We start from the raw sequence: 22629 nt of genomic DNA on the forward strand, positions 1-22629 counted from the left end.
ATTTGAGTGTGGAGTATTCCGGTTCTGGGTTTGTACTATCTGTTTGGAGCGGGCCACATCAGCATATGTTCTTACTTGATGTTGAAGATTCGTTTTCTTAAGGGGCTCAGTTAATGATGGGCGAGCACCAGTTGTCATGTTCTCACTCTTGGAGAACTGAGTAGCCTGAGCTTCAGGAACTCTCGCATTAGATGACGAGGTAGATTGATGACTGGGATCATTCCATCTGTTTTTGGGATGATGCATACACCCTCTATAATTAGCAGGGTGGGGACCCCCACAATTAGCGCACTTAGCCGGGGTGGTTTTTGGCTTGGCGCAGGTGTTTGTGGGGTGATTCTCGCCACATTTTACGCATCTGAACTGAGCTTTGCATAGCTTCTGGGCATGGCCAAATTTTTGGCACCGGTGGCACTGCCCAGAAGATGATTTCTTTCTCAATGGTTCTGTGGTGATTTTGAGTCCACAGATTGATTTTAAATTATAAATGTCTTTGTAGATGTTATGAATTTCTACTAAGACTAAAGGCATAGGTGTCTTATTTGATCTAAACATTCTAGTGACCTTTATGGGGGGTAGTTCCTGTAGGTTAAGGTCAGTAACTATTTCATCTGTGTCAATATCCTCAGAGACTCCTCGTAAGACTACTTTCAGATTTTTTTCAGAGGCAAGTGAAAATGTGTGATATTGGGTTCCTCTAGTATCCAGTTCCTTTGTAAGGTTTCTATAGTCAGCCACCGTGGTGGGCTGAATTCGTATTCCCTCGTCTGCATTTTTAGCAGACGTGTAGTGAATTTGTGAATTTGCCATGATGGTTCTGAGTGTTGTCCATCTCTGCTTTTCCCTTAGGATAATCGGTGGCACCTTTTCATTGTGGGAAACAGAGGGATCTGAAATGGGAACATCCTCTTCCATACCAACAACATTTGTTGATTCAGCAGCAAGAATTTTTCTCTTCTTACGTGCGTGAGTTTCTTCTTGATCAGAAGGATTAGAGGTAGAGACAACTAGATTGAGTTTTTCCTCCACTTGTGGGGAGTCTTCATTTTCCTCAACTTCAACTTCAGGTGAGGAATACAAATTTAAGTAGCCGGGCCAATCCCGTTCAAACTTTTTGAGGAGCTTTTTAATAAAACTGAGTGCTAGCTTTTTATCGAGTGACTCAATAATAGTGTCGGGGTCAATCATGCTAGTAGGCCATGTCAACTTGAACTTCTTTTGTAGTTTATCAATGAGTTCAAGAGCTGGCTCTCTTTCGAGCAGATCAGCAAATACGTCCAGGTCAGGCACGCTCATATCGATTTAGTTGCGTATGTGCGTTAATAAAATATCCCGCAGGTCTAAAGACCTGCCAGCAGAAGTTTTTGTAAAATATCCCGCAGCCGCAAAGGACTACCAGCAATATCAAGCATAGGCGCGTCAACTAGCAACAAGATGTTAAAATACAACAACGACACTAATGGCAGTAGGCCTAGCGTATCGCCTTTGCGAAGTCAGTTGACTTACCTTGTATGGGAAATAAAATGTAAAATGCCTGTTTATTGCGGCAAGCAAATAACTGATATTACTAATGAATATAAGCATAAATCTCTGAAAACTTATCAGTCAAATACACAATTCACCATCAATAACACACGACACAAAACACTAACACGCGAGCCGCCATTTTTCCACTCCTTTCTGATCTTTTATGCAAAATATAACAAGCCATTTTAAATACTTTATTATTTTTTCTAAGAAATGGTTTACTTGGAATTCTATTTTAAACAAAAAAAAGTTTGTATTTATTCTTCAAAACAATGATTAATTATCTAGCTACATTAGAAATACTTTTAATTTATTATTATTACTTTCGAAATTTTCTGAATAAATAATTATCAATGATTTAAATACATTTATAACCTTTTGATAGCATTTGAATACAATTTGAATCTCGCGAAAATTACTATATTTATTAATTATTATTAATAAAAATAAATTTTTAAATAAATTCATTAATAAATCTATCGTCAATTATTAGAGTAAAAGTCAGAAAGTGAAATTTAATTTATACCAAATTTTTAGCGAAATTCAATGATGAATTTCTCCCTCTGACATACAACACACGTGGCATACCTACAGTTTCTGCTTTACGAGTGCCCGAGTTTAGGCTTCACGCTTTACGAGTTTTAGCCCTACACGCGCTAGGAACGTATTAACTCGTAAATTAGAGAACTACTTGTATATTGATATATTTTTAAACAATATGTAGCAATATGATTAGTCTTAAGTTATCATGTGAGACCTCTAGTACCAGACAAGATAAAATTGAATAAAAATATGGAGAATAATTACAAAATTTTAAAAAATAATTCCTTATTCCCCGCATGGTACTAATACACTATGGGTTTACATACTTTCATGGACACGAGTCATGTAAAAAAAAAAAAAAAAAGTTTTTAACAATGTCTGGGTATCTGTTATTGCTGTAGGAGCAGTTAACTTATTGATTTTAATGTGCTGCTATAAAATCATTTTAAGTTTGTAGATAGACGTACGAAGTCAAGTTATTTAACTTTAACCATTAACCCAGTAAAAAAAATTACACTGACATTTAACCTTTACAATTTTCTTTTTTCATTTGTAGCAATTTTATATTTGATATTTTCAAATTTAGCTTTTAATACATTTTGTAACACACCAACGATCTTTTTTTTTTCTTTTTAATATGAACTAATGTTATCATTTATTTTTACAGTCAGTTAGGATATTATAGAAAAAACCAAATGAGTACTTTATTATTTTTGACAAAAAATTCATTATTTTTATAATTTTAAATAATTTTATATTTTTATATAATTTTAAATAATTTTTATAAATCTTACAAGACATTTTAATGGGATTAATGTACTGTTTACGTTTGTAAAATTAGTATCCCCTCCAAACAGTTACCTTACGTTACCACAGAGGGACTAAAGTGTAGTATAAGGAAGGTTATGAAACTTAATGTTGTTTCTTATTTTTCATTAGCATAAAACAATTTTCGGTATTCTTGATCTAAGTTTTATTTTTATTAAGATAATTTATATTTGATAATGTAAGATTTAATATCTGGTTCTGGTTTTTTATACCAAACACAAAACTTTTTAAAACTTTAGTGACCATTGGATATTTAATCCTATCCACCTCTACTATGTTCTCTGGCTGGTTTGATCCTGATTGTTGAAAAAGTTGAGTTTTGGAACAACATCTTTGGTAGAGCACCAAGTACCTTTTAAGAAAGAGATTATGTTTGAGTTGTTTGATTCGAAAAACTGCATGAGACCTTCAGTTCAAAAGTCGTAAGAAAGAAACGTTGTGCCAATCTTAGGTGGAATTGGAATTCGGGACTTTCCAAATAAATAGCATCACTGATACCAATACAACTACAGAGATTCTACCGAACTTAACACTAAGATTAGAAATCATGTGGCAATACTGACCAAGCTAAAAAGATCCTGCAGGATACTTACCAGCACGATTAAAACCACGCTTTCAAATTCTTAACTGAAATATACAGTTTTATAGAATCAATGCATTCAATTAAAACTTCTTCCTTTCGATGCTTTGCGGACATGATTATCAAGTCTTTAATAGACCTTAATAACATTTTAGATGGAATTCCTGTTAGATGGAATTCCAGTTCCAAATTCGGAGATTCTAATAGCAAATTTGATATGTTATAATTAATCACATAAATGTAGTTTTTTTCCGTAAAAATGAATACGGGAAAATTATTTCGGAAATTTTTAAATTTTATAAACAAGAATTTAGGAACTTTAATAATAAATTAAATTTTATTTTTTTTAATTAAACTTTTGATAATTTTTTTTGTAAAATTTAATATCTTTCTTACAAGCTAATTATTTTTTTGTATATGCTTAAGTTAATTTCGAAATTTATGAAAATGCTTATGTTTAGAGTGAATTGTGGTGGAGATAAAAAATAGCGGCCCGTGTGTTAGTGTTTTGTGTAGTGTATTATTGATGATGAAATTAAAGAGTCAGCTGAGTCATTGTGTTGTTAATTAGTGGCGATAGTTTTGAATGATAAATGATATATACAGAGGTAAGTGTTCTTCATTTTCTAAGGTTTTTTAAGGTGAAATATATGCTACCGTTGCTGGTAGATCGATTTGATCTACGGGATATATATAATAGAGTAACATTTTATTGCTGGTAGACACCTAAGAGTGTCTACGGGATCTGCTAGTGGACCCTCAAAAGTTCACAGGATTGTCTTTGCCTGCTCGGGGCACCTGAGGGACCTCTACTCTTTCTCCATCTGTGTCTCAACACATTTTTATTTCTTGAAATGACAAAACTTCTAAATGAGACCCAATTCGAAGAAGTCTACAGGAAATTCCTCAGACTGGGAAAGCTACTGAGTGATAACTGGCCGGGAAAGGTTAAACTGTATGACACGTTTCCCCCCGAATGTGTCTCAGACGCTGTCGCTGAAGATCATTTAGAGTCGATGCCTTCTACTCCTTCAGACTTTGCAGAAGTGCGTGCTCACAAAGTCGTCGCTGAAGATCATTTAGAGTCGATGCCTTCTACACCTTCAGACTTTGTAGAAGTGCGTGCTCGCAAAAAGCGAAGAACAACAGAAGAACCGCACAATGACAATACTGTAATGGAACAGGATTCTCAGGGTTCGGACGCCGCTACCTCTCCCAAAGAAAAGGTGCCTCCGGTCATCCTTAGAGAAAAACAAAAGTGGGCAGCTTTACGATCCACAATGTCCAATCTGCATATTGGCTTCATTAAGGCCAAAAACATGGATGAAGGCATAAAGATTCAGCCAGCAACAGTGACAGACTACAGAAGGTTGACCAAGGAACTGGACAACAGAGGCATCCAGTATCATACCTTTGCGCTCAGTTCAGAAAAAAATTTAAAAGTAGTCCTTCGTGGTGTCTGTGAAGACATTGACACAGCAGAAATCGCTGCTGACCTAAATTCTCAGGATCTGCCACCAGTCAAAGTGAGCAGAATGTACAAATCAGACAAAACTCCCATGCCATTAGTCCTTGTTGAGATTCACAAAATATATAAGGATATCTACAACTTAAAAACAGTCTGTGGTCTCATCGTCACACCGGAACCACTCCGTAAAAGATCATCTTCTGGGCAGTGCCACAGGTGCCAAAAGTTTGGCCATGCCCAGAATCTATGCCGAGCAGAATATAGATGTTTAAAATGTGGAGACAGCCACCCAACCAATACCTGCACTAAGCCAAGGACCACCTCGGCCAAATGTGCCAACTGCAGTGGCCCTCATCCGGCGAACTACAAAGGATGTACTCAACACCCAAAGAACAGACGGATGGAGGCAATCAATCAGCCCTCCTCCTACAGTACAAGAACACCAGCGGCCCAGACATCAAAACCGGAGACTCATCGACCACAGTCGGAGACCTCCAACCAAAAGCAAACAAGAAGTTATGCCGATGTGACCCGTACAACTAGGCCAATTCCAGAACAAAATCAACCAAGAGCACCTAAAAACCTAACAGCTATTATCACGGCCTCACTAGCAAACATGCTACAAAATTTTAGCCTATCAAACCCTACTGAAACCTCTACTAAAAGATTTCTTCGTGAAACACAGGTCATCCTCACAGCTCTCATAAATGAATAGTAACAAACTCATTCCAGCATCTCTTCAAATAGTTGCTTGGAACGCAAATGGCCTCAAAAACAAAATCCTGGAACTCCGTGCCTTCACATCTAGGTATCAGCCAGATGTTATTCTAATCAGCGAAACTCATCTAAGACCCTCAGACAACCCTACAATAAGGGGCTATCACCTATACAGAAATGACAGACTACTCTACAGAGGTGGTGGCACTGCCATCTTCATTAAAAACTACATTAAGCACCACTCTGTGAGCATTCCTTCAACCACTAACCTTGAGATCACAGGAGTGGAAGTAGTCACCAGCTCCACTGGCAAACTGAAAATCTACTCAGCTTACAACCCTCCCCAAAAATCTCTACTTCACTCTGATCTAAATGCCATCTTAGGCATCAGAGGGCCCACCATTATTGCCGGGGATCTGAATTCCAAGCACCCTGCCTGGAATTGTTCAACCACAAACAAGAATGGTTGCATCCTTTTCAATTACTTAGGATCAAGCAACGCTGTTGTGGCAGGCCCCACCGAACCAACTCATCTCAGTACGTTCGGCACTGCTGATATCCTGGATATAGCTATCCTGCAGGATATTAAACTTCAGTACAGTATCATTTCTATGGATGAACTATCATCCGATCACAATCCAATACTGCTGCAGCTGGGAAATCAGGAATTCCTGTGTCCTCCTTCTCACTCCTACATTGTATGGGAAAGACTGTCAGCCGCACTCAAGGATCATATTGGACCTGTTCCTCACATACGCACAAAAGAAGAAGTAGAAACTGCAGTTACAAATCTCACACAACAAATTAATTCTGCTATAAAGGTAGCTTCCTCCTACAAATCTGCCCGCAAGCCAGATCGTTTGCCTGAAGACATCATGAACTTAATCAGAGATAAAAACAGAGCTCGAAAGAGATTCCGTAACACGTGTGCACCACAAGACAAAACAAATCTAAACAGACTAAATGGGGCAGTAAGAGATGCACTGAAAGCTCACAGAGACTATGTATGGGATGAAAAGTTATCCTCCATTTCACCTAGTGATCACTCCATCTGGGGACTACTGAAAAATACCAAAAACAAAGGCAGATCCCTTCCCCCAATATTAACTGATCAGGGCCTTGCTCACACAGATGTGGACAAAGCAGAGGTTATAGCGCACAGCTTGGAAGAGCAATGCAGGCCTTCGTATGGAAACCTTGACTTTGACCACATACATAAGATTCACAGCAAGGTCAGACACTCACTCAAACTTCCTATCACCAGCACTGACCATATTGCATCAACATCACCTGCTGAGATATATGACATTATTAAAAATTTAAAGAACAAAAAAGCTCCTGGACCAGACGGCATTACTAATCGTGTGATTAAACTTCTGCCCCGGAGGGCAGTAGTGTACCTGACCAGTATAATAAATGCAATTTTAAGATTTCACTATTTTCCTTCCACCTGGAAACTGGCTGACGTAATTCCCATACATAAGCCAGGCAAAGACTCACACCTACCCCAAAATTATCGTCCAATCAGTCTCATCTCAAATCTGGGTAAGGTTGCAGAGAAGGTCATCCTCTCACGACTTCAAACCTCAATAAATGACCTAAACATCCTTCCAAAAGAACAGTTTGGTTTTAGGCAACACCATAGTACTACCCAGCAAATCCACAGAATTGTTGAATACATCACAACCAGCTACAACTGGCGCCAGTGCACAGGTGCTGTTTTCCTAGACTTATCCAAAGCATTTGACAAAATCTGGCATTTTGGACTCCTGCACAAGCTTATCTCAGCCGGCATCTCACCTAAAATGGTTCATTTAATCCACTCATATCTTCAAAATAGATCAATGCAAGTAAAAATCAACGGTTCTACATCCTCCCAGCGCCACATCTTTGCTGGAGTGCCGCAGGGATCTCTGCTGGCTCCATTGCTGTTCTCTGTATACATGTCAGACATCCCACACAATCCGATGACTTCCATTTTGGCCCTATATGCAGACGATACGGCAATACTAACCAGATCTCTCAGACCCCTTTTCATTACCAGAAAGCTTCAAGAAAACATTCTAAAGCTGGAGGGTTGGTTCTCTAAATGGAGATTGGAAGTCAACCCCCAGAAAAGCTCAGCCGTTCTTTTCTCAAAAAGGCCAATGTCTCCTGTAGGAGATTTGTTACTATTCAATATTAAAATTCCCTGGCAGTCAGAAACAAATTACCTGGGTGTAATTCTCGACAAAAAGCTATCTTTCAATCAACACACCAAGTCTGCATGCACAAAGGCATCTAAAGCCATAGCACAGATCTATCCGCTAATTAATAGAAATAGCAAGCTCAGCAACAGAATCAAATTGCAGCTATACCAGTTGACGATTCGTCCTATAATCACCTATGCCTCTCCGGCCTGGAGCCACACCTCTAATGCTAACATCATCAAAATACAGCGAGTGCAGAACAAGTGCCTGAGAATGATTTTGAATGCCCCGTGGTATGTTAGAAACATTCAACTCCACAGAGACACAAATATTCCCTATATCTTCTCTTTTCTACGATCCTTAGCCACCAAGTTTTTCCTAAAGACGTCCACACATCCCAACGATTTGGTTCAACAAGCTACAGCATACGATCCAACGGACATATTCAAATACAGAAGACCAAAAGCTATATTGGCCTCCTTTAGTGATGCATAATCTCCATGCCCATTCAGGGCGAGCATTCTGCTCATAAATTTTACCTTCACTGCAACCACAACAGATAGCGGGGAATATGAAAAGCATCTTGCTTCACCCCTAAAGACATAAATGTCAATTGTCAATTGTCAATGCTTATGTTTATATATTTATATGTATGGATGTCATTCGGGTGATTAATAACCTTGGAGCGTAATGGACGACAATGCTGTAGCCAATGAAGCAATAGCAGAGCCTCTAACTGAGGCTTGGCTATTGCTGTTACCCTCCTGCCATGATCAGAGCTTTAATAGCTCAATAACACCTTATCCCAACACTGTCCTCTACAGATAACGGGGAAGATGAAAAGCATTCTTGTTTCGCCCCTTTAAGCCATTCCTTATAAGGACGTTTATGTACGAAATTGGAATCCGAGAAGCATTTCTCGATCAAAATATGCAGAAGCACTACGTTTCGAGATACGAACTCTTAGTAACGGACGGATAAATTTGGACTTCGATTTCATTTTGTGAATGCAGAACCGTGTTATCTGTAAAAAAAAAAAAAAAAGTAAATATCGTCGTCTAAGAAATGGAACACCATTTAACAATTTGAATTCAGAATAAAGACAGGGAAAAAATTGTTTTCTACACCGCAAAGGCAATAACAGAAAGCTGGCCTTCTCCAAACAAATGTACGAAAAAAATGAGGAAACAAATAAAAAAAAATAATAATTATTATTTTCAAAATGTATTTTATTAAAAAATTTTGATGTAATTGTAAAAATAAATAATTAATACGAAATTAATGACTTTAATTAATAATAAAATAACTGTTTTTTTTTTTCTTCTTTTTTACCCTCGAAACTGATATTTTCATTTATGAGATCGTCCTCTTGTTCGTTTTAAGTTGGTTAATTTTCTACAATGATTTCTGAACTTTTTTTCATAGACGTATGTGAAACGTTAAAAGAGTTATTAACAATGCATGTATTTGCAAATTTTGCTATGTTTGCAATAAGCTGTCTCGACATTACACTACTTTAAGGTAATGCATATCGTGGCAACTCGTCGGAAAGGTGGGTCAAGCTTCTAATGTTTAAAAAAAAAAAAAACTGGCGTTGTACAATGTACTTTAACTTGTGTTGAAAATTCTGTTTCAAGGCATAGTTCTGTTAGTTGGAAAATTCTGTTCCAAGACAAAAATTCATTTTTACCGTTTCCATTGCCTTAACGTATTGAATGTCTTGTAAATGCTAAATAGAAAAGTATTTTCAACCCTAAGGGACTTAGGAATTCAAACTAAAAGTTCTTTTTATTGTGATTTATTTACTTTTAATCACGTGAGTTCAGTATACCTAGTTTTAGGATTATACGTAAGAAGTCGAAATTTTATCAAACGTTTAGGGTGTTTAAAAAAAAATATTCTTCACCGGAGTTCCTTTACGGACAAGTACGTGTGCTTGTAGATCTGTGAATGTGTGTGTTCACAGCCAGATTGATAGACTTCATTATTAAGAATGATCATGCATTCAAAATTAGCTCTGTGACATTATTGAGCTGGTTATGAAACCCATTAAACAAATTCTAATGTTATTCTCAAGGCAGAATCGGTTATTCTTTTAAATAATGCAGCACTTTACTAGCAAATGGATGGGCAGTACTTTTCACTGTCATCATTGTGAGCAGATTCAAATAAAAAAAAAAACGTTTCTAAAAATAGAACGAAAACAAGGAGCTCAAGTTTAATATTTCTTCATAAAAAGAAAGTGAATGCATCTAAGACAGTTGCAGAAAGTCAAATTGGAAACGCAAACGACCCCTTCCTTCCGCATCTACATATTTTAAAATTTTATCCTCTTTAAATGGGTCCCAGAAAGCTTAATTTGGCCAGGAACTGCATGCAGATGTAATAAGAACAAATGACTGTCATCTCTAGTAACGAGTAAAATCGACGCAAGAAGTCTGCAGTTTAACTAAGAAAGAAGACGCCAAAACTAGAATAATAATGTTATGGCTGCAGTAGCTTGAGCAAGTAAAAAAAAAAGATTTTTTTCCCTTACACACTCGTGTTACTTATGTACCACAGTACTTGATCTGTTTCCTTTGTTGCCATTATTAATTGACGATGTTTTTTGCTTTCCGTACTTCATTTAAATTCGGTTTAGACAGAACAGAATCTTCCAGAAAAGTTCGGAATTCATTGCAAAAAAAAAAAACGCTATTTATTAAAGCTCACATAATGGCTGATTACAAAGAAAACCTCGACTTTTTTTAATTTAGTGCATTAGATCAAAGTTTAAATAAATGTTGAATCTACGCCAAAATAGATTTTGGCCTAATTGCGCAATAATTAAAAATGTTTTTGATTAAAATCAACATAATAAATGAATTCTCGACTTTGTTTCATAGCAATTTCAGCATATACTACATTTGTTTCATAGTATTGAGGATATATTATATATGTAATTATTATTATCATTATATAATTGTGTATAGTTATTTACATTAATAATTAATACGTATTAATAATTAGTATTGTAAAAAAACTTTGAGAATTTGAGATATTCTTAAAAAGTATTGAGTATATTTTATTTTAATAAAAACGCCTTAAAATTATTTATATATTGTGACAGGATAAGTTCAGAAATAAGTAGTGCTTAAAACTGGGGAATAAATCAATCGACCGTGAGATGCGGTGACTGATTCATTCAATCCAATACCATTGGAGGGTATTGGATGGCAATGCTGAAGCCAGTGAAGCTCTAACTGAGGCTCGGCTATTGCTGTTACCCTCCTGCCATGATCAGAGCTTTAATAGCTCAATAACACCTTATCCCTACACTGTCCTCTACAGATAACGGGGAAGATGAAAAGCATTCTTGCTTCGCCCCTTTAAGCCAGTCCTTATTATAAGGACTATAAAGAAAGTGCTTAAAACTCCTTGTGAGATCAAGAATCCAGTACCCTTGGAGGGTAATGGATGGCAATGCTGTAGCCAATGAAGTTCTAACTGAGGCTCGGCTATTGCTGTTACCCTCCTGCCATGATCAGAGCTTTAATAGCTCAATAACATTTTATCCATACACTGTCCGCTACAGATAAACGGGGAAGATGAAAAGCATTCTTGCTTCGCTCCTTTAAGCCAGTCCTTATAAGGACTATAAAAACTCCTTGTGATGGCCGGGCTAAGAATAGCGTCACTGCAACCCATGCATGTCGTAAGAGGCGACTAAAATTGGTACTCAGGAAGGGTAATGAATGTCAGTACTGCAGCGAATGAAGTTTTAACTGAGGCTCTGCTAGTTCTGTCACACTTCTGCATGATCAGAGCCTACAGCTCCATAACACCCTATCCTTACATTGTCCTCTACAAATAACGGGGAATATGAAAAGCATTCTTGCCACGCCCATCTAGCCAAAAAAAAAAAATCCTCTTTTTTCTTTTTAATTAATGTAAGAAATATGGAATAATAGTCAATCAACGCACCGACTGGGAGAAACTCCAGTGATTATTCTTAATGTCTCCAGGGAACGTGATCCTGTGTGGCAAACAAGGCTTTGAGTAAGTTCTTGTCTTATGGTTTGTCTTCTGACTTCAGCAGCTGCGTTTCTCTCTCTCTCTCTCTGATCACATATCACGAGTGATGTTCAATGGAATTTTATTCTCTTCCTATGCAACTAATGAAGGAGGATCAAATGACTCGCCTTTCTTTTTCTTATTCTCTTGTTGATAAAAGATTTCGCTTAATAAACATTGAACGACAAGATCGCCAAACACGGTTGGGAATCTGATCGATAATCTTAAATTTTCTCATTTTGGATTGTGGATTTGTTTTTGGCAACATTATTATTGCTTCTAATGCTCAATCCTGTCTTATTTCTTAAAAAATAACTCATTCACTCATGTTTTTTTTCTTTCTTTCTTTCATTCATCGAATTACGTTATTGTTGTATAAGTATTATTACAACCACGCGGAATTGATTTGTGATTTATAGAAATCCCGAATCCGTCCAACCATTAAATACTGTTCTCACATTTGAGAAAGTGCTCCGAAATGCTTCTTTAAAATACTTACCTCAATACAGAACAGACTAATTTGTGACTTATCTCTTTGTAATTTATTCCCTTGTTTTGTTAATTCGAATTAGCATCTGGAAATAATCCACTCTCTAAATCTGATAATGCACATAAAAGGGTTACAAATCTCTTTACAGTTAAATTCCGAACACACACACACACACACACACACACATTATTTTCTTTTTCTTGAAAGACAAATAATTTTCTCCAGAATTGCTATTCATCCTATACTGTCTCCATAAGTTATGTTACTCTGGCAACTACCCAACAGATAGCAGAAAGCCTTTATTCAACCCGATCATTCCCCATATTTTAAGCATACTTTGAAGGAAAGACTAACTTTATCCCTACATTCAGATGACTTTTATCGCCGCATAAAATACTGCTGTTCCGCTTGTTATTGGCATTTGGTCTCCGGATTAGATCTCCCATTGTTTTTCCTTCTCTTCATATTTGCAAGGCAGTTGACGCCCTTCATTGACATCTTCAACACATTGAAATTCACCAGAGAATCAGTAACTCCTGTATTTGGCAGTACAGTCGTAAAGCTGTTGTGGAAGTTGGTCGCAAGAGAGTACAGGCGAGGGAGAGAGAAACTGATGGTGCCGCGTCAGGCGCTATCAGACCAACTTTTACCTTCCCAGATCAGTGAGGATGAGCATAGAACTATTCGGGGAGAATTGTTGAGGTCACGCAAGGAGAAAAGAATGGGCATTCAAGATGTAACTCCAGATCACCCCTGTTCCAGATCCACTTCACCAACATTCTTGGCATTAAACAAAATGAAATACGACAACAATTACGTGCATTAAAACATCATCTGTTCTTTTTCGCGGAATCTCAACTAGCAGCTTCCACCAATTCTGTTCATCTCAGCTATCCGAACTACATTCTGCATGATGTCTATCATAAAAATAGCGCTGCATGTGCATTTTTCAAATGTGCCATTATTATTAAAGCAGTACATCTGTTTTTGTTGTACTTTTAATATATTTGTTTTAATTTCGGAAGATTTTTCTAATCTGCGGAGTCCCTGTTGATTTTCATGGTTAGTAACGGAAGAAACGTAAAGAGCAGGGACATCCAGTGTAGGGGTGTTACTTCCTCCACAAGCTAATTCTTCAATCAACAAATAATGATTTTTCTGCTTTACTGCTCTCCAAATTCCGATCGTAAGGATGACCTCTTTGATAATTTATCACGGAGGTTGATTTTCTACAGGCTGACTAAACAAACAGTGAGATCATCTTCCTAAGAGACGTTAATGTTCCTAATTGAAACTGGTCGCCTTTTCTAATTTGACAGATCAGTTGAAGGAGACGAGGAAGCATTTTCTATTAGTAATGGTCTGTTACAAATTGTTCGTCTACCATTCGGAATACTGCTGGTAGAGAGATCATTCTTCCACCGCCCTGGAATCCGTTTATACTGTCACTTGGTAACTTACCATAATCCCTTCCAGTATGCCTTTGCTATAGAACTTCCTTAACCATTCTCAGTCTTGTATGATTTACCAGCACAGATGCCCCAGATTGGATGGCACCATCAATGATTTCCATGATTAATTTCTGACCTGATTCTTCTCTTCCAACTCTTGTGCATGACCGAGGTCAACCACCTTCCACTAAACCAAAAAAAAAAAAATGTTTATTCCTTCGATCCTTCGTAACATTTGAAATAGTAAAATGGGTAATTGAATTAGTCGAATAAAATGATATTTAAGTGGAATTAATAATATCAATTATTCTTAAGATGAAAGCTTCCTTTCGGGACTCATGAGATAGTTTTTCTGTGTAAAATAATAATAATAATAATAATAATAATATACTTTATAACAGATTAAACGTTATGTTTTTTCCCCCTCCACCCACCCAACAGTTCGGGGGTAGTGATGCTACTTAAGTCAGTTATGCTAATACTACTCTTGAAGTTGATTAAAGATGCAAAATTGCTGATGATTGTAAACAGTTTAAATATGCGCAACCATCATCGGTTGCGCATATTTTAAAACTGCATTGCTATTAGAAAAGTTACTAATATAAAATTAGAGTTTAAATTAATAACAGCGAAAATTATTGGCGAAGACTTACATCGATAGTAGTACTTTTAGTAATCATTTACCCCAAGGGTTAATATAAGTGTGTGTGTGTGTGTGTGTGTGTGTGTGTGTGTGTGTGTGTGTGTGTGTGTGTGTGTGTGTGTGTGTGTGTGTTGAAGGGCAATTAAAACTCTCAACTGTCCTTTGGCCTGTTGGACATGAAATGTGCTTTCCCAATACTTCTACTTCAAGTAGACACCACAATGTTATCTGTCAACCACAGGTAGCTAACATGCATTTAATGTGGTTCGCCCGATGATCTCTCAAAAGTGGTGGACGTTCTTTTCAAAACACACACACCACAGCGACCTATAATCATCAGAGAAAATATTTCCCAAATCACAGAACTGTCCTCAGTTCTTCATTCACAAATAATTCTACGACACACTCAATTATAGATCGTGTACTCAATCTCGAGTTCCTTTGTTCCGACTATTGGTTATTCAGACTATATCTACATGCAATATCCATCTCCAATCAATATATTGATTCTCGTTTGGTTAATTTCTGACCTTTCGTAATATGTGCTGTGGATGGCATGTCACATCAAACCAGCAGAGTCACGTCCTCATCTCCTCTACAATGCGAGCAAATCACGCAGTTCAACTTCATATAAACCAACATGGCCGAATAAATGTCGAAATATGGTTATTATAATTTTATTATTCATTGTGTTGAGAAGAAATATCTTTCCAATTTTTACATATTTATACAAACGTGGATCATCTATGTGGAAAAAGTTTGGAAGTCATTTTTATCTCTTCTTTCTTTGAGCAGTGAAATCCTATGGCCTCGATTTTTTAAAGCACATTTCCAGTACAGGTCTTGTTGGGGCCTTAATCACTGAGTTCCTCTATTAAGATGAATAACGAGAAATTTCATATAAAAATAGTGCAACGGAAAACTTTTTTGAAAATGCTATTGATTCTGTATTTTCTAGGCTGCCATCGCTTAATCGCTCATAAAAGCATAAAATATAAATAAATTACAAACCCTTTGATACGCATTTATTCTCCAGTGAGTGTAAGTGCAAATCTTTTAACCTTAATCTTTGGAATTCAGCATGGTTTTAACCATCGTGGCTGCAACGTTACACGTGTCCACTTCTATAATTAATTTTATATTTCATCCACACAAAACTTTAGACAAACGACGCAATAAATCATCATTCTGTTGGAAACATCGTAATATATAGTATAAATAATTAACTTTGATTTGCGTAAAGCTGTTAAAGTAGTCAAACATTCTTCCTCTTTGTCTATTTAGTTTACATCTATCGATCCTGGTTTTATTTAATCTCAAATAAATATTTCTCATAAATAACTGCCTTGCTATTGAGGATCCGATTAGGGGCAGTGTAATATGCTTAATGACATCAGACCAATCGAACATGACATTGAAGGACGTCGCAATATCGTTCACCAGGCACAGTCCCTTTGTTCAGAGCTTGTAGCTCGGTGTGTCCATTAAGCACAGTACCTCCCCACACCATGACCGAAGCATATCTATCCCTTTCAAGAACATTCTCGCGATTGTAAGCAGTACCACTTTCACGCCAAAGATCAAGTGCGGTCTAGAATCGGAAGAAATGTTAGAGCATACGAGAACCCAGCAACAGGTTGTGTTATATATGAAAACTAATATTGCTATCATCCCTTTCATTATGCAAGCCGATGTAATTCTCTTTCGAGGTGAAAGTTCGCGAACGAGCAATAAAACTCTATACGATGCACAAAATCAAGTGAACCCAATTAAATTAACGGTGTTTAACTGATATTTATTATAATGTTACTTAAAAGCAGACGGCTTGAACTTATTACAAATCGCAACCTAACTGGAGTGATTGAAGTTCAACAACAACAAAAAAAACTTCAATCGATATTTATTTCTCGATTATATTTCAAATAAATTCTAAATCTGAAATATCTTTATTCATTTAGCAATTTTTCCTTATAAGGACTGGCTTACAGGGGCGAAGCAAGAATGCTTTTCATCTTCCCCGTTATCTGTAGAGGACAGTGTAGGGATAAGGTGTTATTCAGCTATTAAAGCTCTGATCATGGCAGGAGGGTAACAGCAATAGCCGAGCCTCAGTTAGAACTTCATTAGCTACAGCATTGCCACCCATTACCCTCCAAGGGTATTGGACTGAATGAATCAATCACCGCCTTTAGCAATTTTTGAGCAAGAGTTTGCATTTTCAATAAAAATTTACAAATATTGAAAAGGTGTTAAGAACTGATTACAAAATATTTTAAAGTTTTAAAAAATTAAAGTAAATAAACCACTATTTAAATTTAAATGTATCTTCCTTAATAATTTTATAAAAATTATTTAATTATTTAAGTAAGTTTTTCTGATAATTTGATTATATAAGAAAAATTATCTTCTGGCAATATTAGATCAATTGAAGGTATTTGCGACCAAATTAAAATTTCTTCAGTCCTTAACTAACTGCTCAACGTTAATTATTATGTCAGTAGAAATATATTTGACAAATAACGCATCAATAATTCAGGAAAACGATATTCTTCGGGATAAGAAAACGAAAGATTAATTATTATTATTAAATAATTATTCATAATTATCCATCTGGACGATGTGCTATTGTTCCACACTTTCACATATGATTAACTTAAAGCTACGATACGTTTATATAATCAGCGTTTTTATATTATCATTTTTATGGTGTCTTTCTAAAAATCTGTTTTAAATGATCGATTTTTAATATAATCTAAAGGACAATTATTACTTTAAATGAAATTAAAACATACAATATTAAATTAAATTACTTTTTACTTTAAATTTAAGATTTTATTAATTTTGCTCAAATTCTCTTGCTATAAATAAAAATAAAGTTTACGTTGCAATAATTAGTGAGTTCTGCTCATTGATAAATTAATGCCTTCGCCTACTCTTTTCAAAGTCATAAACAAATTATGGACATCCCCACGAGATCTGAACTTCGATCTTTCTAAAAGGCTTTATCGCTATGTTACTAACTTGCTACGCGGACGCAGCTTTGTTCGAGAATGCATGTAGGTTACGATACCTCATTAATGAGTTATTTTTCTTTCATTACTTTCAATAACGAATGCAGATCAGGTTTAATCAATTTTAATTCTTTCTCTGCATCAAATTTAATTAAACCCTTAGAAATCTGTTTAGAAATCATCTGTCCGTGAGTCCCACAATAACCTCTGCTTTATTTGAATTAATATATCTGTGCGTTTTTCTACAAAATCTCATTTTCACTGCATCCAAATCCCAAATTAATTCGCAAATGTAATTAAAAAGACGAACAGACCAATTAACTAACCTTTCGAAACAACCTTTTAATAAAATGACAAATCGGTCACATTCTTGCAAATAATTATTTATCTGCAACACGTACAATCATCTACTTTGCTTTGGCCTATTTTTTTTTCTTTTCTGTGTACACTCGTTCTTAAGAGAAGCCCAAAAGATAATTTGTCTTTAGCGCTGAAAAAAACATCGATAATGTAAGGTAATCTATCAGGATTTTCACTATTCATGTTTTCACATTCGCTTTTTCTCCACTGAAGATATATTTACTAAGAAAGAGAGAGAGAGAGAGAGAGAGAGAGAGAGAAATTGGTCGCTGAAAGTGACCAATTGGTTTTTGTTTCTTTCACTCATTACCAGACACGTGAAAAGGTTGCTAGGTGATGAAAATATCACGCAAGAATGTTGAAAACAGCCTTTTTAATTACCGGAAGTGAAAAAAAAATGGTGTTTAAAATCATTTTTCAGGAATATATTTGTTAACACATGCCGCACGTAGAGAAAACTTAATTAAACAACCGAAAATAAAAATTAATTGTGACTGAACCAAGCCTAATTTTCTTTCTAACATTCAAAGTGAGTATCCAAAGCATTTCAGCACATCATAATAGTTATTTAAAAGCTATAATGGCTTGGGTTTGCGAAGATGTTGAAACCATTTTCAACAGAAAACTAAACTAGACACCTAATTTAGTAAAGGCACAATTTTAGCCTAGCGATTGCCCCCCCCCCCACACACACACTACCATTATTCCACAGATAATCTTTTATAACGTAGAGTGACACATGTAACAAGTCCCTTCGCAATACATCAAGACACAACTTCTTAATCTAGCCTTCCCTATTCTAAATAACTGCTTTAAGATATCAGAACGAACGAGATGCAGTCTAAGGCGCCACCATCATTTTAAAGTTGGCGAGAAAGGTATTAAACAAAGATGGATTGAAAGAACAGTTCATCAGTCATTATGCTTATTTAGAAGGACGCTAATAGTGAGTCTACTAACGCGATAATAGCTTTTTCAAAATATTATGGAATTTACACTTCGTGTTTTAAAAGAGCTTCGATTTTAAAAGGCTGGCAGACAACTAATTCTCCTTAATTATAAAGAGTTAAATGGATTTTCTGCAACTCTTGCTAATTGGAAAGGCTTTTCGAAATTAATCCCATGACTCTTCCCCACCATAGAATGTGGAAACAGAAGAAAACAACTTGCTTTTGGCATTTATTTATTTCAGTGTAGTAATTACTTCCAAACGTTTTAACAGCATCTCATAATTGGATCACTTTGTTATCGGGAAAAGGTTGTAAAGTTATAAAACGTTAGTACAGCGGGTGGGCGGAAGAATTTTTTCTATTTTTATAAATTAGGTTTTTTTTAATTAATTTATTTTTATTCGTTTTATCTGGTCCAAAAATCCTGCTACAGAGAATAAATCTGGATATTTCAAGCCACTTCAGGCCTCCAGTAAGCAGGTAGGTAGTTTCGAATTCCAAATCTCATCTGAGGGCAATCAACAATCTCTTTGACCACGGTGAGATTCGAACCCGCAGATATTTCCTTATTATTCATATATTTCAAGACAATTGTGTGGAAATTTCGATGATGCTAGATGAGTGGAAGCACACACAGGAACGACTCTGTACACCGAATAGAGAAACGTTTTCTAGGCCTTTTCTTATACAGTTCCCAAATAAAGTTTCGTAGAGGTAAACAAGTGCCTTTTTCTGAACCTGGGTTTTAATCTCCACATCACATCGAAATTGGACTTAGAACATACACAGAAATGTTCATAGATAATACAATGGTGAGGACACCGAAGGACGAACTCTGCTTCTGAATATTACAACTGTAAATTTAGGAGAATCAGCTGGTGCAAGAGCTTCAGAAGCTCAGTCGGTATAGACGAAGGACTGAATAGATAAAGTCCTGGGTTCGATTCCGGTCAGTGACCTGAGGAACCTTTACTTGGTCTCTTTCGACTAAAGGTGAGTTAGCCGGCCTCATACGGAGGTAGGGTTTTTTCCACCGGGAAACTCAAAATTTTCTTTCCCTAAAACGGGCAAACCGTCCCCATGAACACACACACGTATTGCAGTCCTGAATACATCCCAGCCATATGCCGGTCACGCGCCCCGAAAAAATTAGGAGGTTGGAGAAAGCAATGGCGAACTACCCTGTAAACATCTCACCAGGAATACTTTGTGGGCAATGCCTACAAAGTCACCTACGGTCGGAAACGAACGAAAAGGGAAAATCAGTGAGTCAGTTTTTTATGGAGTGCATCGCAAAACCATTTGTTTGTAATTCTATTTGACGGGCACATTTGGAAACTGCTTTGCATTCAAAATGTTGTCAAACTTTCTTATAAAATGAAAAGGCTTCCTTTGTTTCAACGTTTTTTTTTTTTTTTTTTTTGGAAACAGTATACAAAACAAAGAAGAAAGCTATCTCTTTGTATTTAACTCGGTAAGCAGAAAAGGATTTGAAACAAATACGCGAATTTATCCATAGAAATAGATTTTTTTAAAAATCTTTTATAAAAGTGGCAATTTTGCCCTAACAATACACACCCACACCCACACATATATATATATATATATCTTGGGTATAGCAAATGTTAAAAATACCAAGCAATTTTAAACCTGGTTTTACTCCATTTCCCAAGTAAGCAAACAGACAAACAAGTGAAGTTTGCGCCTGCAAGTGATGCAAGTCTAGCTGATCCTACAGGTAGTGCAAGACCAAGGCAACTCGTGGTAAAGGTGGAGCAAGCTCTGATCACTAATCTTAATATTTACCCTTAATACCAAAACACATCTCCAAGAAGGGGATGTATGATGTTTTGTATTAAAGGCAAGGGGCCACTACCCAGACCGGTTTCGACCTTTATTGAGGTGTATTTAAGTAAAGACCTCTCTCTAAAAATTAGGACGATCCCTAGACCACACCATAGTGGCCGAACGACCGTCCAACTCAGCGTTGTTCCACTCAATGACAGGCTCACCTCGTCACCAAGAAGAACTTCTCAGCGTTGGCTCTACCCAGTGGCAGGCTCACCCCACCACCAGCCAAAGCCATAATCTCAGCGGTGGCCCTACTCAGAGACAGGCAAAAACCTATCCCCAAGCAGAGCCTCTCAAAGCCAACTCCCATCAGTGGGAGCCAGGCTAGAAATACCAAGATTTAGTAATGCAGAGCTTATAAGTATTTTACCAGAACAAGTTACCATAAGGTGTTTTAACCTTATTAAATAAAAATCTCTGGAGGAGACATGAATGTAGAAAGTATGACGCCATTATTTACGTCTCTTTCTTCGAAGGGCAGTAATTGTATCTTCAAACAGGGCGACCGTCAAACCTTACTGTTATGTATTATCGCCATTATTGGGCTCTTGCAGCAAAAGCGCATTAGTATGCGATTTACTCATTTTTCATAATATTCCTACCGAAGGGGGGGAAATAAAATAAAATGGAACGAGATGTATTATTCATGATAGCATCGAATTCCAAATCACACAGTATTAGGCTGTCTATCATCTTTATTTAGTATTAAATTAATTTCTAACATTGTCAACACGTTCATTTTGGTAAAGGAATTTTTCTTACAGTTCTGTATTTGAAAGAAGCGACATCTTATTAGAGTTTCGGAATAAAAAAAAAATGGAATATGCAGTTTATAAAGGCATGCGACGAAAATTGTTTACTTTAACGTGTGGTTCATTAACTTTTCTGTGAAAATAAAAGTTTCCCTTAAGGGATATCCAAAGCGTCGCCAAACACTTTCGAAAGCTGGGATAGGAGCTTAATGTAAACTATTGTAGAGCAGCTGAAAGTGGGTTTATTATATGTAAATAGAAGGCAGAATAATTCAGATGAATCTCTGTTATCTGAACATGAATGAGGCTTAAGATTTTCTCTTTTTATATGTTGCCTACATGGTGTCAGAATATTTTATTAAAGCTTGTATCGCAAGCAACATTTTTGTTAACGTATAGTGTCGGAGTTCTTTGAAAATGACTTCGTTGTTCTCAAGGGATGCTGTCCTCGAAAAGTGTCAAGTGGTATCACCTGCCAATTACCTTTTGCGTTTGGGTTCACGCAAACATATTCGGATCAGTAATTATTTCGCTTTTTATTAAATATTTAATTAAGCTAAGAGAAAATATATTGCACAAGAAACGTGGCAGAACCATATACATCATCAATAACCAACCTGCATTTCAGCGTAAGATCGATCGATCCATGTAATAGCAGAACGCAGAATATTACTGTTTCAGAGGGTGAAGCAAGATGCTTTTTATACTCCCCGTTGTCTGATATCTAGGAATACAGTGAAGAAAGAAGGTTTATGAGCTATTATCCCTCCCTGTAAGGGCATAGAGATTACGTATCTTCACTTGGTATTAATATGGATCTTAACGTTAATATGTTAATGTTAAAATGTTAATATGAATATTAACATAGATCTTTTATGCTTGTCTTTTGCATTGTAGTTTTCCGTGTGTTGTATCAGTTCATTAAGGTGTGTAGTCGTTTTCAAGAAGATCTTTGCTTCCAGAGAGAGTAAGAAAGATTAGATGTATGGGATATTTGTGTCCCGATGCATCTGAACATATCTTACGAACTCTGGAACATCTGCACTCGTTGCAATTTAAGAATATTAACATTGGAGGGATAGCTCCAAGCTGCAGAGGCACATGTAATTATAGGACGAATCGCCATTTGGTAGCAATTGGTTTGTTGTGTTTAATTTGCTGTTTGTGTTTATCAAGGGATAGAGCTGGGTGATGGCTATAAATACCTTTGCACATA

The sequence above is a fragment of the Typopeltis vanoorti genome, chromosome 18 (assembly GCF_054136105.1).
Source record: "Typopeltis vanoorti isolate ZY-2024b chromosome 18, IOZ_Tvanoo_1.0, whole genome shotgun sequence".
Lineage (NCBI taxonomy): Eukaryota > Metazoa > Arthropoda > Arachnida > Uropygi > Thelyphonidae > Typopeltis > Typopeltis vanoorti.